Raw genomic sequence first — 19,242 nt, forward strand, 5'->3', positions numbered from 1 at the left:
AAAAGACCCTGCCACAACGGGAAACGCCTTTGTTTTAATGACTGCCGCCACATTTCATATCATATCCGTGGCCCTCTCTCACCTATTTCACGATAATGCAAAACGAGCTGCCCTTCTTTGAACTTTTTCGATGTCCTCCGTCAGTCCCACCTGATGCTGATCCAAGTCTCTTTATTAGATATGTTGCACTTTCAAATTGATCTGTCAATAAATCATCCGCTTTGCCCACAGCATTAACTATGTGATCGTTCCAATTTAAGTTATTCGTATTTCCATTTTCTTCTTCTGTGAAATCCAGCGTCTCGCCAAATTTAATGATTCTAGGCCAACAGGAAGTAACCTACAGGTTTTAATGTGCGAGTTTGCGAGTGTCAAAGTATACGACATAAATGGTCACATCTTCTGACTGCATTGATCTAGAAGTTTCAATTTTTTTACACTGCAAATGGGCTATAGGCTCTAGTATGTGACAAAAATTTCAAATGAAATGACACGGCTTCAGAGACATTAGTGGTCTAATACAGATATTATTTTATGTATATAGGCTGAAGCGGCGAGTGATAATTTGTACCAAGGCCGGATATCTAACCGGGTCTCCTGTTTACGAAGCAATGCGTTAGCAACTAAGCCACAACTGCACGGATTACCCTGGCACGCCTCCCTTCTCCACCCAGTCTACTTTAAATTCCTCCTTAAACACGAACAGAACTGTTGAGTCTCACCATGTTATTTATTTACACGTCAAGATCCGCAGGACCAAATTGAGGAGCAAATCTCCAATGTCATGGAACGTGTCAGTACATGAAAATACAACACAAAAGTAATAACAGATAAAAATAAAATGTTTATGAACCCAAAAAAGTCAAGCCATAAGTTTAAATAAAAGCAATCAACAATATAACATAAGAATTAGCTTAATTTTTCAAGGAACTCCTCAACAGAATACAAGGAGTGACCCATGAGGAAACTCTTCAGTTTCGATTTGAAAGCGCGTGGAATACTGCTAAGATTTTTGGATTCTTGTGGTAGCTTATTGAAAATGGATGCAGCAGTATACTGCACACCTTTCTGTACAAGAGTTAAGGAAGTGCGATCAAACGCAGGTTGGTTTTCTGTCGAGTATTAACTGAGTGAAAGCTGCTTATTCTTGGGAATAAGCTGATATTGTTAACAAGAAATGACAGTAAGGAATTTATATATTGAGAGGTCAATGTCAAAATACCCAGACTAGTGAACAGGGGTCGACAAGAGGTTCGCGAACTAACACCACTTACTGCCTGATTCGCCCGCTTCTGAGCCAAAAGATCCTTTTAGAATGGGAAAAGTTACCCTAAAATATAGTACCGTACAACATAAACAAATGAAAATAAGCGAAGTAGACTAATTTTAATGTCGAATGATCACTTACTTCAGATACCGTTCGAGTAGTAAAAATGGCAGCATTAAGTCTTTGAAGAAAAGCCTGAACGTGGGCGTTCCACGACGGTTTACTATCTAACTGAACACCTAGAAATTTGAACTGTTCAGTTTCACTAACCCTATTCCCATTATGAGAAATTAAAACGTCGGGCTTTGTTGAATTGTGTGTTAGAAACCGTAAGAACTGAATCTTACTGAGATTTTGCGGTAGTTTACTATCTACAAGCCATGAACTTACGTCATGAACTGCACTATTTGAAATCGAGCGTATGTTGCACACAACGTCCATTACGACCAAGCTAGTGTCATCAGCAAACAAATCTTTTAAAGTTACCCGTAATACTGGAGGGCATATCATTTATTTTCATTGAATCAACTGAGGGTTCTTGGTGAAACATTGTAAATTTACTGAACAAACACTATTTTTAGCCTTGTTTCACAGTTTATTTTAATGTTATTGCACAGCCTAGGTATCGCTTTGTAAGCCCAGTTTGAAGTAATCAGTAATGTACTTGAAAATGGGCTTATAACCCGAAACCTAGGTTGTGCAATAGCATTAATAATAAATTGTGGAACAAGGCTAAAAAACGTGTTTGTTTAGTTAGCATATCATTTACAGAAATAAGGAACAGGAGCGGCCCCAACACCGATCCCTGGGGCACCCCCCCCCTCCCCAATTTGACCGTACCCCACTCAGACTCCACATCACAGCCATTCCCAGCACTTTTGCTGTCTGTTGTTAAAGTAAGAGGTGAACCAATTGCCAACTACTCTCCATATTCCTACTTCTGGAGTAATATTTTGCGATCAGCACAATCAAACGCCTTAGTTAAATCAAAAAATAGGCCTAGCCTTCGAAACCTTTTTTTTTAACTCATCCAGTACCTCACAGAGAAAAGAGAATGTAGCATTTTCAGACATTAAACGATTTCTAAAGCCAAACTGTACATTTCATAGCAAATTATGTGATATCAAATGATCAATTATCCTTATATACATACCCCTTTCAATAACTTTAGCAAACACTCATGACATAGAAACAGGTCTAAAATGGTCTACATTATCCTTTTCTCCCTTTTTATAAAGCGGCTTTACTACTGAGAACTTCAATCGTTCAGGAAACTGACAATTTCTAAAGGAAAAGATACAAATATGGCTAAGTACGGGGCTAACATGTGCAGCACAGTACTTTAATATTCTGCTAGGCACTCCATCATATCCATGAGAGTCCTCAGTTTTCAGTGATTTAATTATTGACGCAATCTCCCCCTCGTCTGTATCACAGAGGAGTATTTCAGGCATCAGTATCGGAAAGGCATTTGCCAAGAGAGTTATACCATTCCCGGAAGAAACTAATTTTTTATTTAATTCACCAGCAATGCTCAGAAAAGATGATTAAATACTGTGCATATATCTGATTTATCAGTAAGAGAAATATTTTTACTACGAACTGACTTTATATCGTCGGCCTTCTGCTGCTGACCAGACATTTCCTTCACAACTGACCGTATGGTTTTAATTTTATCATGTGAATTAGCTATTCTATTTGTATATCACATACTCTTTGCCCTCCTTATAACATTTTTAAGCACCTTACAAAACTGTTTCTTATCCTACCAGTCAGCCACCTGGGCTGCCTATTGCTGCTAGTACCCTGTTTCGAACGTTCCAATGGAAAGCAACTCTCAAAGAGCATGAGAAATGTGTTAAGGAAAACATTGTATTTATCATCTATGTTATCGGCTGCCACTCTTGTTCCTTGACAAGTTTTGAAAAACTCTCTATTGCTGTTGGGTTAACTTTCCTACATATTTTTTAATTAAATATGACATTGGTTTGAGTACAAAAGCCTTTTAGTGTTAAAATTTGTGCATCATGGTCTGAAAGGCCATTGACGCTTTTACTAACAGAGTGCCCATCTAGTAATGAAGAATGAATATAAATATTGTCTATGGCTGTGCTACTGTTCCCCTGCACCCTAGCTGGAAAAAACACAGTCTGCATCAGATTATATGAATTTAGAAGATCTATCAACATCCTTTTTCTCGCACTAACATACACAAAATTAATATTGAAGTCACCACATATAACTAATTTGTGGTACTTCCTACAAAGTGAATTAGGAACCCTCTCTAGCTTGAGAATAAATGCTCTGAAGTCGGAGTTAGGGGATCTATAAACAACAACAATTAGAAGTTTAGTTTCACTAAATTCAACTGCCCGTGAACCACATTCAAACATATGTTCAGTGCCGTGCTGTGAAACGTCTATGGACTCAAATTGAATACTGTTTTTTACATACATGGCCACTTCCCCACCCTTCAAGGAACTCCTTGAAAAACAGCCATTTAATCTGTATCCTGGTAAAGGAAGCCTCTGAACTGTCAAATTATATAAGTGGTGCTCCGATATAACAACAATTTCAGAGTCAACATCTATAAGCAGTTCACTAACTTTATCTCTAATACCTCTTATATTTTGATGAAATATGCTAATTCCTTCTCTACTTGGCAACATGATATTCTCTGAAGGTGAGCCCTTAGTTAGAGGGACTTCCTTTAAACAGGTATACCTATCAGCTGACTTCAATCTAAGAAAGGTGCAGCTGTAACACCAAGTACTGCAGGAATTTTTCTATGAGTGATCCCACGACCACCCACTACATTGTCATCTACAAGCTTCGCCAGCTATGTATACAGACTGAAGCGTCGAGTAAAAATCAGGTGCATTAGCTACTATTTATCTTCGATGCTGATGTGCTATTCCAGAATATGGATAGCATCGGCAATTCTGTTCATGTGTAAGGGGGGAATTTAAAGTAGACTGGGGCGGCAGTGAGAATTTGGACTGAGGAGGGAGGCGTTCCAGGTAACCCGTGCAGTCGTGTGGACTGCTGTGCCAAGGTGGCCTATTGGCTAGTGCACCTGTTTAGTAAGCAGAAGGCACGGGTTCGATTCCCGTTATTTCAGTCTATAATTAAAAAAAACAGAAACCTAAATTTCAAGCTGATACATTTTTAACAATCGGACAGACAGACGGACGGACAGAAAAGTGATCCTTTAATGGTTCCATTTTTACCGATAGAGGTACAGAATCTTAAAAAGTGTTCAGAGATACAGGGTGTTTCAAAAATGACCGGTATATTTGAAACGGCAATAAAAACTAAACGAGCAGCGATAGAAATACACCGTTTGTTGCAATATGCTTGGGACAACAGTACATTTTCAGGCAGACAAACTTTCGAAATTACAGTAGTTACAATTTTCAACAACACATGGCGCTGCAAGTGATGTGAACGATATAGAAGACAACGCAATCTGTGGGTGCGCCATTCTGTACGTCGTCGTTCTGCTGTAAGCGTGTGCTGTTCACAACGTGCAAGTGTGCTGTAGACAACATGGTTTATTCCTTAGAACAGAGGATTTTTCTGGTGTTGGAATTCCACCGCCTAGAACACAGTGTTGTTGCAACACGACGAAGTTTTCAACGGAGGTTTAATGTAACCAAAGGACCGAAAAGCGATACAATAAAGGATCTGTTTGAAAAATTTCAACGGACTGGGAACGTGACGGATGAACGTGCTGGAAAGGTAGGGCGGCCACGTACGGCAACCACAGAGGGCAACGCGCAGCTAGTGCAGCAGGTGATCCAACAGCGGCCTCGGGTCTCCGTTCGCCGTGTTGCAGCTGCGGTCCAAATGACGCCAACGTCCACCTATCGTCTCATGCGCCAGAGTTTACACCTCTATCCATACAAAATTCAAACGCGGCAACCCCTCAGCGCCGCTACCATTGCTGCACGAGAGACATTCGCTAACGATATAGTGCACAGGATTGATGACGGCGATATGCATGTGGGCAGCATTTGGTTTACTGACGAAGCTTATTTTTACCTGGATGGCTTCGTCAATAAACAGAACTGGCGCATATGGGGAACCGAAAAGCCCCATGTTGCAGTCCCATCGTCCCTCCATCCTCAAAAAGTACTGGTCTGGGCCGCCATGTCTTCCAAAGGAATCATTGGCCCATTTTTCAGATCCGAAACGATTACTGCATCACGCTATCTGGACATTCTTCGTGAATTTGTGGCGCGGTACAAACTGCCTTAGACGACACTGCGAACACCTCGTGGTTTATGCAAGATGGTGCCCGGCCACATCGCACGGCCGACGTCTTTAATTTCCTGAATGAATATTTCGATGATCGTGTGATTGCTTTGGGCTATCCGAAACATACAGGAGGCGGCGTGGATTGGCCTCCCTATTCGCCAGACATGAACCCCTGTGACTTCTTTCTGTGGGGACACTTGAAAGACCAGGTGTACCGCCAGAATCCAGAAACAATTGAACAGCTGAAGCAGTACATCTCATCTGCATGTGAAGCCATTCCGCCAGACACGTTGTCAAAGGTTGCGGGTAATTTCATTCAGAGACTACGCCATATTATTGCTACGCATGGTGGATATGTGGAAAATATCGTACTATAGAGTTTCCCAGACCGCAGCGCCATCTGTTGTTGAAAATTGTAACTACTGTAATTTCGAAAGTTTGTCTGCCTGAAAATGTACTGTTGTCCCAAGCATATTGCAACAAACGGTGTATTTCTATCGCTGCTCGTTTAGTTTTTATTGCCGTTTCAAATATACCGGTCATTTTTGAAACACCCTGTACGTTCTCGAGAGGCTTCGATGATATACGGTACGGCACTAGCAGCAGGCTCTTACTGGTAATGAACAGCTGTTAGCCTTCTTCCTTTGACACCCTGTGTGGACAAAGTGGTACGGATTTGACAGTGGTACGTCAACAAGCACAGTGAACTGTACAGTAGAGACAGGTGTACCCAGACAGCCCAGGGCTACGTCACTGGGAGGCCCGGTGGAAGTTTTCGCGAGAGCGGAGTGCCGCGAGTACGCGCGCGGTTTGTGTGTGTTCAGGTGTAGCGCCGGGCGTCTAACAAGCGAGCAATTAAAGCGCGTTGTCGGTTCGCTGTTAAGAGGCCCGCAGACGTCAGAGATACGGGCAGCCGTCACTGTGGCAGGCAGGGGTACCCCACGTGTTCGCCGCTTGTCCGCCGACGCGGGGAATTTACCCGCCTTTGTGACAGAATGCGACACACACACACACAACAGTGATTTCTGTCTTACTGTCGTACTACGAGGTATGGTCATAAGGTTCAAATCGCCACCTCCAAAATACGAGGCTTGCCCAGAAAGTAATGCACTGCATTTTTTTTCCTCAATCAAAAACAATGCTACGAATATGAAACGTTACGTTTGTATTATCTGAAGTCTCCTGAGTGAGCGCCCCAAGTTTCCTGTAGCTGCAGGACAGTGAGAAAATGGCATGTGCTCGTGGTGTACGTTACAAGCAAAGTACCGCCATTGAATTTCGCACTACAGAGAAAAAAACTGTGGGGAACCTTCACAAACGCTTGTGCAAAGCCTGTGGAGCGTCTGCTGTCGACAGAAGCACAGTTGGTCGCCGGGCACAGAGATTGAGTTCACCAGAAGGCGGTTTGGCGGCGCTCCACGATTTGCAGCGGTCGGGGAGACCTTCCACAGCTGTCACACGTGTTGGAATGGGCCAATTAAAGGATGCCATTCGTGGAAGACATTTTGAGGACGATGAGGAAGCGATTCACACAGTGAAGCACTGGCTCCGCCAGCAGGACAAGGGTTGGTACCAACAGGGCATACATGCCCTTGTTTCGCGTTGGAGGGATGTCATAGAACGAGATGGTGATTACGTGGAGAAATGGGTGTGTATACAAAACATCATTCTTTCGTGTATGCAATTCTCATTATGTTCAATAAAGTATTGTTGAAGAAAAAATGCGGTGCATTACTTTCTAGGCAACCCTCGTATCAAGCTGCAAGTTGGAACTTGGTGGTGACGTGAAGTCCTTCATCCTCCCTGTCTCGATATCTCGCAGAATATCCAAAGATATTCCGACCGTATGTAAAGTACACCAACGGCAAGACAGAATCGATACCTTCACTACGCGCCGGCCGCAGTGGCCGAGCGGTTCTAGGCTCTACAGTCTCGAACCGCGCGACCTCTACGCTCGCAGATTCGAATCCTGCCTCGGGTATGGATGTGTGTGATGTCCTTAGGTTAGTTAGGTTTAAGTGGTTCTAAGTTCTAGGGGACTGATGACCACAGAAGTTAAGTCCCATAGTGCTCAGAGCCATTTGAACCTTCACTACGCGACAGCGATGGAAATGTTACCGATGACAGAGCCACTAAAGCGGAATTGTTAAATACGGTTTTCCAAAATTCCTTCACCAGGGAAAAAGGAGAAGTGAATATTCCAGATTTAGAATCAAGAACAGTTACGAATATGAGTAACTTAGAAGTAGGTATCTGCGGTTTAGTGAGGCAACCCGAATCAATTGTAACATCCCCTTAGAAAAATTAAGAATGACTGTGCTGGTAGACCTCTCACGTTATTTGGTTTTCAAACAGCTGAGCGAAACTCAACGTACTCAGATTGTTTTCTCTTTACTTATTCTGATCATCAGTAAACTGACACACAATATTTTTAGCGCAACGTAATCTGACTTTCAATAATCCATACAAAAGATTGGCCCTGACTAACAATAACCTTAACCTTTACCTTTCATGAATCACTTACCTCACAAAAATCTTCGTTACTCGAACTACTGCAATACACCGAGCGCCAATACTGCCAGCTAAATAAAAGATTCTAACTACTGAAGGCACTAACTACTGATAGGCATAGTTAGCAAATGAAAGATTTTGGTAGAGAATAAACAATGTATTAACCCTAATAGTGGTGAAAAGTCATAATATGTATGTATAATTTGTGACATCCAGTTCGGCAAATTTCCTTTTTCTGACAGACACACGTCCAGCTCGTCCGACCATTTTAAAACCTCAAAACTCTGGCTTCTCTCCCCACATCCACCACTGCCGGCCGCTCACCGCAAACTGCACAACGCTACGTACTGTTCACATCCAACTGCCCAACACTAGAATAGCAAATATTCCAACAATGCAAACCAGCCACAGACTGCACACAGCACAGTCAGCGATTTTCATACCGAGCGCTACGTGGCGTTACCAACATAAAAACCTAAACAGCCTACTTACACAATTAATAAAGGCAACTCTTCTGCTCCAGGTTATATACCTATTACATTACTTTCAGACTATGCCGACATAATAGCTCCATACTTAACATTCATATGCAACAGCTCGCTCGATGAAAAATCCGTGCGTAAAGAGTGGAATGTTGCACAGGTCACACCAATACTCATGAAAGGAAACAGAAGTAATCCTCTGAATTACAGATCCATTTCACTGACGTGCATTTGTAGTAGTATTTTCGGAAATATACTGTGCTCCAACATTGTGAATTACCTCAAAGAAAATGATGTTTTGATATATACCGGTACTCAGAATGGATTCAGAAAATATTGTTTTTGTGCAACACAACTAGCTCTTTATTCACAGGAAGTAATGAGTTCTGTCGAAAGGGCATCTCTGATTGATTCAGTCTTCCTACAGTGCTAGATTTCTAGATGGCTTTTGACACCATTCCTCCTAAGCGACTTCTAATCAAATTGCGCTCCCATGTAGTATCGTTTCTGTTGTCCGCCAGGATTCGCCTGATTTCTTCTCAGAAAGGTCACAGTTCGTAGTAACTGACAGAAAGTCATCGAGTAAAACAGGAGTGATATCTGGCGCTCCCCAAGGAAGTGTTATAGGTCCTCTGCCATTCCTAACCTATATAAAGGATTTAGGAGAGTCTCGTGATGGCTGGGTGTTGTGTGATGTCCTTAGGTTAGTTAGGTTTAAGTAGTTCTAAGTTCTAGGGGACTGATGACCATAGATGTTAAGTCCCATAGTGCTCAGAGCCATTTGAACCATTTAGGAGAGTGTCTGATCGTCTCTCTTAGACTGTTTGCAGATGACGGCGCCATTTACCGTCTAGTAAAGGCATCAGAAGCTCAAATGAAACTGCAAAATGATTTAGAGAAGATATCTATATGGTACGGAAATTGGCAATTTACGCTAAATAATGAAAAGTGTGAGGTCACGTAAGGGATTATTAAAAGCAATCTGTTAAATTTCGGTTACACGACAAATCACATAAATCTAAAGGCTGTAAATTCAACTAACTACTTAGGGATTACAACTACGAACAACTTAAATTGGAACGATCACATAGATAATGCAGTGGGGTACACGAATCAAAGATTGCTTTTTATTATTTTCTGCCAATAAAACACAGATGCAATAGATTCACTAAATAGATTTCCTGCAGTATGCTTGTCCGTCCTCTTCTAGCGTTGACATGCATATTGGATCCTTACCAGATAGGATTGACAGAGGACATCGAAAAAATTGGAAGTAGGGCGCCTTGGTTTATATTATCGAGAAATAGTGGAGAGCGTGCCATGGATATGATAGAGCGAACTGGGGTGGAAATCGTTAAAACTAAGGCATTTTTCGATGGGGCGTGATCTTTTCGCATCCGAAAATATTTTGTTCACGCCTCGCTATATAGGGACAAAAGAGCATATTAATAAAATAAGAGGAATCAGAGCTTACACGGAAAGATTTAAGTGTTCGTTTTCCCAGCGCTCTCTTCTAGACTGGAGCAGTAGAGAAATACACTCCTGGAAATGGAAAAAAGAACACATTGACACCGGCGTGTCAGACCCACCATACTTGCTCCGGACACTGCGAGAGGGCTGTACAAGCAATGATCACGCGCACGGCACAGCGGACACACCAGGAACCGCGGTGTTGGCCGTCGAATGGCGCTAGCTGCGCAGCATTTGTGCACCGCCGCCGTCAGTGTCAGCCAGTTTGCCGTGGCATACGGAGCTCCATCGCAGTCTTTAACACTGGTAGCATGCCGCGACAGCGTGGACGTGAACCGTATGTGCAGTTGACGGACTTTGAGCGAGGGCGTATAGTGGGCATGCGGGAGGCCGGGTGGACGTACCGCCGAATTGCTCAACACGTGGGGCGTGAGGTCTCCACAGTACATCGATGTTGTCGCCAGTGGTCGGCGGAAGGTGCACGTGCCCGTCGACCTGGGACCGGACCGCAGCGACGCACGGATGCACGCCAAGACCGTAGGATCCTACGCAGTGCCGTAGGGGACCGCACCGCCACTTCCCAGCAAATTAGGGACACTGTTGCTCCTGGGGTATCGGCGAGGACCATTCGCAACCGTCTCCATGCAGCTGGGCTACGGTCCCGCACACCGTGAGGCCGTCTTCCGCTCACGCCCCAACATCGTGCAGCCCGCCTCCAGTGGTGTCGCGACAGGCGTGAATGGAGGGACGAATGGAGACGTGTCGTCTTCAGCGATGAGAGTCGCTTCTGCCTTGGTGCCAATGATGGTCGTATGCGTGTTTGGCGCCGTGCAGGTGAGCGCCACAATCAGGACTGCATACGACCGAGGCACACAGGGCCAACACCCGGCATCATGGTGTGGGGAGCGATCTCCTACACTGGCCGTACACCACTGGTGATCGTCGAGGGGACACTGAATAGTGCACGGTACATCCAAACCGTCATCGAACCCATCGTTCTACCATTCCTAGACCGGCAAGGGAACTTGCTGTTCCAACAGGACAATGCACGTCCGCATGTATCCCGTGCCACCCAACGTGCTCTAGAAGGTGTAAGTCAACTACCCTGGCCAGCAAGATCTCCGGATCTGTCCCCCATTGAGCATGTTTGGGACTGGATGAAGCGTCGTCTCACGCGGTCTGCACGTCCAGCACGAACGCTGGTCCAACTGAGGCGCCAGGTGGAAATGGCATGGCAAGCCGTTCCACAGGACTACATCCAGCATCTCTACGATCGTCTCCATGGGAGAATAGCAGCGTGCATTGCTGCGAAAGGTGGATATACACTGTACTAGTGCCGACATTGTGCATGCTCTGTTGCCTGTGTCTATGTGCCTGTGGTTCTGTCAGTGTGATCATGTGATGTATCTGACCCCAGGAATGTGTCAATAAAGTTTCCCCTTCCTGGGACAATGAATTCACGGTGTTCTTATTTCAATTTCCAGGAGTGTAGTTTGGAGATGGTTGGGTGAACCCTCTGTCAGACAGTAAAGTAATAATGCAAATGTAGATGCAGGTCTTTCAAGGCGACACATTTTCTCCAAATATGGATGGCGTAGAGCGTAGTGGCAGATGTCTGCATTTTGTGAAACTTAAGTTTCCCCTGGCTTATAAAATGTTTAAACAACTTAGAGGAATGCAGCTCGGTGACGTCTTCGACTATCGCTGACATTTCGACTGGTGGACGCCAATCATTTTCAGTACATATCGGCTGTTGTGGAAGGCGCAACCAAACTGCATTCCCATCGTCTGCCTTTCGGCTGTTCAGAAAACGATCCACATCTAAAATCACCTCGTCAACATTCTGGAAATTCTTGCAAGATTTCTTTATTCGGGACAGCCTCCTGTAACCTAGCAGGAGATGTCAGTAGTTTGCCACTTATGAGCATAGTATGTCAACACTAAACCATGGCAGCCACAAAAAGCAGGCAGCATCACCTTGGACAATGATGGTTAGGTCTTTGCCCTGTCCAGTATTGATCAATCCACTCCTGCCCACTGCTCGCTTTGCTACTTTTCGTCCAGGTCATTATGACACAGCCAGCGCATACTTCCTAATTATGCAGGTAAAGAAGTCATCTGGATTGGCCTGACGCAAGACTTTGGCCATTTCCTCAGTTAAGCAATTTTTTTGAATGGGTGAGAGCGGTTGAGAAATTCAGCTGACGATGACCTTTGTCTTGTCCAAAATGTCGTGCAGTATGTTGGAAACTGATTCATGACTGATTTTCACAGTTGCCACCGTCTTGAGAAAAGACCGAGAGCGTTAAGCTCACCATTTATCTTTATTTGGATGACCGGTTCGAAACCTTGCCGTAGGTCATCTTCAGATCCTAATATAATTGCTGTCAATGGCAGTTTCTTACGGTGGCGTAGCTGCAGTTAACTGAACTTTGATTCGCAGAAAAGCTCGAAATCGGTATTTCGAATAAACGTTAATAGTAAGCACTGTGACATGTGATCGTGCATTTTGTCCTATTTCGCAACCATTCAGCGCCAACTGTTCCCCTCCTCCTCCTCCCCCCCCCCCCCCCGGCCTTCCCCATGTCAACTTTAACAGTGGGTTTCACCATTTTGTTTTGCCTCCTTTAGCGGTTTGCTGTGACACTGAGGCACGGGTATCACAATTTGTACAATGACTCAAGACATGTACCTAGAAAAATCGTTTCTGTTCTGGTGTAACCACAAACGCCAGAACGAAGACGAAGAAACCAAGACCAGAGAAGGCGGTGAAACGACGTCGGCCAATGGTGCAATCTCATCGTGTATATTATTTTCTCAGTAGACAGCGTCTCAAAGACCCACGAAAGAAAAATTGAACACACTGAGGTTTTTATGAAAATGAATTTTTACTTTGAGACACCTTGTTGTTTGTTTTGCATTTTAGTGGCGCATGGGTGCTATGTCGCACTTAGGATAGAAACTGTTGGGTCTTACCCACTCATCTCGTATAGGGTGCCTAGGGGATGCTTTGTTCTAGGACTGCTATACAACAGTTCCAGCAAATAACATTCGTAGTTTTATTTCTGTAAAGCAGATTGACAATACTCAACTTTGGAGTTACATTGTTGTCGCAAGTGACATGCAAACAGTAATATTCCTCTCTATAGTCAAAGTCCAAACAAACAGTCGTGCATTGCATTAGATAATTATGTGTTGACGTCAAAATTCTTTAAAAATCGATTTTTTTAAAATCTGCCTATTTTATAGCGCATTTGAGAGATTATAAGGGACGTTATTTTGTCTGAAGTGCACCAAGAAGCAACGTCACACCCCTCTGCACAGCATTCTTCTGTCATTCTTAGTGTATTTCGCTCTCTAGAATTCAAATGTTTATATTTTAACCAGAGATTGCCATACGTGAAACAAAGGACTATTAATACTGATACTTTCTCTGCTGCTAGCGACGTGCATTGTTTTGATCACCGATTTTGTTTGTTCTCTGTTTTGAAAGGCTTGCAGTGTGGTGTTGCGAATTTCCAAGCGATTTTCATTTGGCTGTGTTATTTTGTGAAAAACAGGGGCTAGAAAAAAATGAAGCAAGCAGTTTGGGTCTTGTGCTTCCACATCCACAACTTGTGTCCAAAAGGAAGTGAATCGTGGTGTGGCTACCAAAGGTCAATTGCTGGTTTCGAAGAATATCATCACAGGAATTCTCTACCAACTGTTGTAATGGAAGCCATCAAACCTGTATCCAAGGACCTTGAAAATGAAAACTTATTGAAGAAATGTCTTCATGGTGGTACCCAAAACCCAAATGAAAATTTTAACCAACGTGTATGGGAAGGATTGCCAAAAAACATTTTTGTGAGAAGAAACGCACTTGCTAATGATGCTTATGACGCAGTTCCATGTTTTAATGATGGTGTGCAAAGCAGGAAATATGTTTCAGAGAATATGGGAATTAAGCCCGGAGTGAACTGCATCAAAGCTTTGTAAGCGACAGATAGAGAGCGTGTAGTGAAAACAGATAAATCATCTTTGGAGGTGATAAAGTCAAGAAGAGTGCATCATAGGAATGTGAAAAGGAAGAAAACTGATTTAGAAAATGAAAAAGAACCTGTTTATGGTGCTGGACAGTTCTAAAAGAATGCCAAATACAAGAAGAAACTTTAAGGGCCATTTTCCGCAAAAGACAAATTTATGTACTTAGATCCATGTAACATCCAAAATAAATATCCTATTACTTTCAAACTTGGTATGATTATTAAATACAAACTCCTTAATGCAAAGCTCTAGAATTTTCCAAATCTCTTAAAAACTTGGTTAAGATTCAGATAATTAACTATAAAATTTGAGTTTTTTCTAAACATGAAGTTTAAAATGTAACAGCTCATTCATTTTTTCATAAACTGAATAAATTCTAGAATTTCATACATCTGTAAGTATGGTTTGTATGTTGTGTAAAATTGATCGAAGAATCTCTCTCACTTATGAAGAAAAGTGTACCTATAGCAACAAATGCAGCCAATAGAAAGTGAAAAAATGATGAAATTTCACACGTAAAAAAATTATTTTTTTATGTTTTTGAACTTCCACTGCTATGAGTGTGAATCCGGAATGCTTCCTGGTCATGCTGACTAAGTTTTATGAATTTATTTGTAAAAGTATAGACAGTGGTGCCTCTCCTGTTCCAAGTCGGCCCGTTTGACGTCCTACCCCCCGTAAGTGCTATTACTTATTATATTTGCCGGTCTCGTGGTCTCCGCTGGTTAATTGCAAAGTAAAAAGCAACAGAAACTTGCCACACTGCTTGATAGGTAAATAAGTATAAACTTCAGAACTGCATCTCTAACAGTAAATCACCTATTGTTTTTTACTAAATAAAATCTGTAAACAAGAAGAGAAGGGACAAAAGGAAAGAAACACAAAATAAGAACAGTTTTTGATTGATTACAGCGAGGACAATAATTTCGTGACTTCTACGTTTACAACATATCACATTTACAAACGATGTCCGAAAACAGAGTAAACCCAGTCGCTGCACGCGGGGCGAGGTACGTCATCTGGTGACGTCACATGTTCAACATTTGTAGTTCACTTTTGTGCTGTGTCCCGACATTTGTGGCCTCGTGTGTCTTGTGCTGAGTTATTGTCTCAACGTCATCTACATCGCTTCAAACGATTATAAGAATTACCTTTTATGTGACGTATGCATACGTGGGCAAAGCCACGGCAAAGGGCTAGTATCAATATCTTTGCGTCCGTACCCCGTATCTCGTTCAGAAATGTTATAACACAAGAATGAAGGTCGTAATAATTAAACTTAGTACTAAATTTTTCCATCGGTGTAATAAGGGGAGCTATATTGGGCTTAGGAGTAGCAATAATATTTACGAGTATAGTGCACGCAATAAAACCGTAATAAATCGTCTGCTGGGAGGACACTAGGCCAATTATCAGGTACTGAGTCCGTAATAGGTGCCTGAATACAGTAAGCAGACCCTTTAGCGGCGCGTGTTGCGACGGGTGAGCTATACTGCTTGAAGAGGAAAATATCTGTCTGTTACCAGCGTGTGCTTCGCTTGGTCGCCTTGTGGCTTTTATCTTCCTGCACGAGGAACTACTCGGGGCTACAGGGAAGCCACAAAACGCGGAACAGACCAGCGGCCTCGCGTTCTGGAATCTTCCCACGAGCTTGTGCCCACAGGAACCACTATATCGAAGTGACACCGAAGCCCGTCTGCAGTGTAGCTCCAATGTCAGCATCTTATAGAGGCAGTAATGGAAAGTGTTACACCATGAAAAACAGGTCCCAAATCACTTTGTGGAAATGTTCATCACATAACGAGTATTAAATGACTCAAATTGCGTTATGTTCGGAAATGTCCACCATCAAGCTTTGTCATTTTATAAAGATTGTTGGCTGGATACTCCAAAGGAATTTATGTCTTTTCATCGCATCCCAGACGTGATCCATGCGTGGTAAACCAGAGGACTGGGAAGGCTAGTTACTGATTTCTAGATACTTTAAGGCCTATATGGTATGAACTGCAGTGAAGGGTCCCACATTGTCCAACCGCCGCATACAATAAGGCATTCTTGTAATGAAGGGTTTCAAAACGTGGTTGTTGTTGCTGTTGTGGTCTTCAGTCCAGAGACTGATTTGATAAAGCTCTCTATGCTACTTTATCATGAAACGTCCCCTTATAACAATTATACAGGACTGTGCTTTAACTGACACACAATATTTTTAGCGCAACGCAATCTGACTTTCAATAATCCCTACAAAAGAATGGGCCCTGACTAACATTAAACTATACCTTTCACAAATCACTTACCTCACAAAAATCTTCGCTACTCAAGCTACTGCAATACAGCAAGCGCCACTACTGCCAGCTAAATAAAAGATTCAAACTATGGAAGGCACTAACTACTGATAGGGATAGTTAGCAAATGAAAGATATTAATAGAGAGCAAACACTGTATTTACCTGAATAGTCATAATATATATAGCAGTTCATGACAAATTACAAAACTCCGCCATCTCTCTCCCCACATCCACCACTGCTGGCGGCTCACCTCCAACTGCGCAACGCTACGTGCTGTTCACAGCCAGCTGCCTAACACTACAATGGCGAGTATTACAACAATGCAAAGCAGCCACAGACTGCAGACAGCACAGCCAGTGATTTTTATACAGAGCTGGCGTTACCAATAAAAAAACCTAAACAGCCTACTTACATAGCCCCCATGCTCCCCACAAAAAATTTTACAAATTGTTTTGGGCACTGGGCAATACATGTTTGTTAAATTTTTTCATAATCGTAATTACAATAACAAAGAAATCAAATGCACACACTTATTGATACAATGTTGGTCAAAAGCTAAAATTTTCTCACAGTCCATAAGGATAGTCCTGATCATTCATCATAATAGTAATTACAATTTTTTTTCACAAAGTCACATTAGTAAAAGAAATTGCACACAGAAGTAGTGGATTTCCAGGCAGTCTTGAAGAAGTAGTGTTGTCCTTCCAACGGAAAGACAGTGCTGACTCTTGACATGCAGACAGGTAATGGGCCACAACAGAGCAAACCCACAGCAGAGTCAATCGAAGTTTTGAAGAATATCGTTTGGTAGGTCATCAGAGAGTAGACCCACTGTAGTCCTGGTAGAGATTACGGTAGTGGTATTGGTGGGCCACCAGAGGTGCAGACCCACTGCAGTCCTTGTGGAAATAATGGTACTGGTGAGTCAGCAAAGGTGTAGACCCACTGTAGTCCTTGTAGAAATAATGGTATTGGTGGGTCATCAAAGATGCAGACCCACTGTAGTCCATGTAGAGACGGCCAGCAGCCATCTGTTGCGACTGTGCAGGTGCACAATCACCATCGAAGAGTCTTGCGGAGAATATAGCAAGTCCATAAACCACCACTTGTCCACTCACGAAATTTTTGGAATTGGCCTTAGAACCAGCAATGCTGTTATCCAGTCCCTTGCTGAATCATTAACACACGTGCAAACACTAACAGTCCCTACTTCTCACATATTGTCCATATACTATGACCAACAGAAACGTGTGCAGTGAAATGTAACTTACAAGTTAATAATATGATGAACTGGTGTCAATTACAATTTTATAACATGAGAATACAATTACAAAGATACAGAAAACATCATTAAAAACATAGCAATACAGATAACATTTGTAGTAATAAAGGCTTTACAAAAGAATAAAATATACCTATACATCAGTGTTACAGGAATTATGACATAAGTAAATACATAAAAGATCAGAATATCTTTTGAAACATCAACTTTACACATGAGCATTAAAACAAAACAGAATAAGTAATGTCTAAAGCATATTTACAAGGTAAATAACATATTATTAATGCCAATTATATTTGAGGATAACAGTATTCCTCATCATAGTGAATGTTGCTTAGTATTAGAAGAAGAAAAAATTCTATGAAACTACACAGAGACAGGAAGAAAACAAATACACAAGGGTACACAAACACATAGTGGGATAACACAAAAGGAAAGGACAGGGTTTGTTTTACTGCATTATTTTGCGAACAAAACCTTTTTTGTGCTTGGAGATCTCCCTTCATTCATCATTATTTCCAAAAGGTCCTATCTATACCTGCTTTCTGTACTTTTTTCGTATAACTTCTCAATACATTTCTTCCAATTCATCGCAACTCATTCTCTTATATAGTCTACCCCCTCTTAAGCTAACTTAAATCTACTGAGCTCAGATGCTAAACTAAGGAACGAGGCAATGCAGCAGCACAAAACAATTAACACAAACAGCAATGATAAAAAATACAAAAGGCAAAGCAAGCAGCATAAATTACAACTAATATAAGGCAATGAGCAGCAAACAAGAAAAATAAATCAGGAGTAAACTGGCTTAGCAGAGTAACACAAAGTCAAATTCAGTAACACTATGCCTGGCAAACAGCAGAAGCAATGCAAAAACATATCTAAACATGACATAGCTCAAGCAGAAAAAATATTACACTAAAAATGGCCATGTCTAATACCTATGTCACATCTTAACACTACAGTGATGCATCACGATAACTTACTCTACCAAAAAAATTACCAAGTAGTTGAAAATAAAATTATGTATGCAGTTACTGTTATTAATCCCTTATTGTTCTTTCCTTTCCAAGTGCTCCTTTTTCGAAGGACGTGGATCATAAAATTATTATTTTATAGATCTCTTGACAGAAAGTTTTCACATTAGCAAATGCATTTAATTTTATTTTATAAAACCAATGCTGCAACATAGCTGGAAAACAGATATCAAATTAAATAAGCAACTATGTACAAAGCATAAAACTATCATTCAATAGTCATGTGGCATTTCATAAGTTAGTAGAAATTCTCTCAATTCTCGTAGAAATACGCTTGTCATAATCAGGTGTGCAGATGTAAGTATCTTTCCAAGTAATGAGCGTGTCGTACTTGCGATGCTTTCTACAAAGGAATGTCAATAGCGAGGTTAATGGCCTCCCTTTTTTTTTACCTAATGGCTGTTTCTCCAGGTGGCTGGCACAGGTGGCCGCTCAAGACGCATTATGTCAAGGTCACTTACCTTTCTTACCGAAATATTTACGACAACAGTTTCCGCTACACTGGCAGTCTCGTATAAAAATATTTCACAGGTCAAGAATTTGCGTTACAAATCTGTAGAAACAAAATCCTATTGATATAACAGTGTCCAAAAAGTTTTCGTCAGTATTGTAATACATTCAC

Source organism: Schistocerca nitens, chromosome 2 (genome assembly GCF_023898315.1).
Source record: "Schistocerca nitens isolate TAMUIC-IGC-003100 chromosome 2, iqSchNite1.1, whole genome shotgun sequence".
Lineage (NCBI taxonomy): Eukaryota > Metazoa > Arthropoda > Insecta > Orthoptera > Acrididae > Schistocerca > Schistocerca nitens.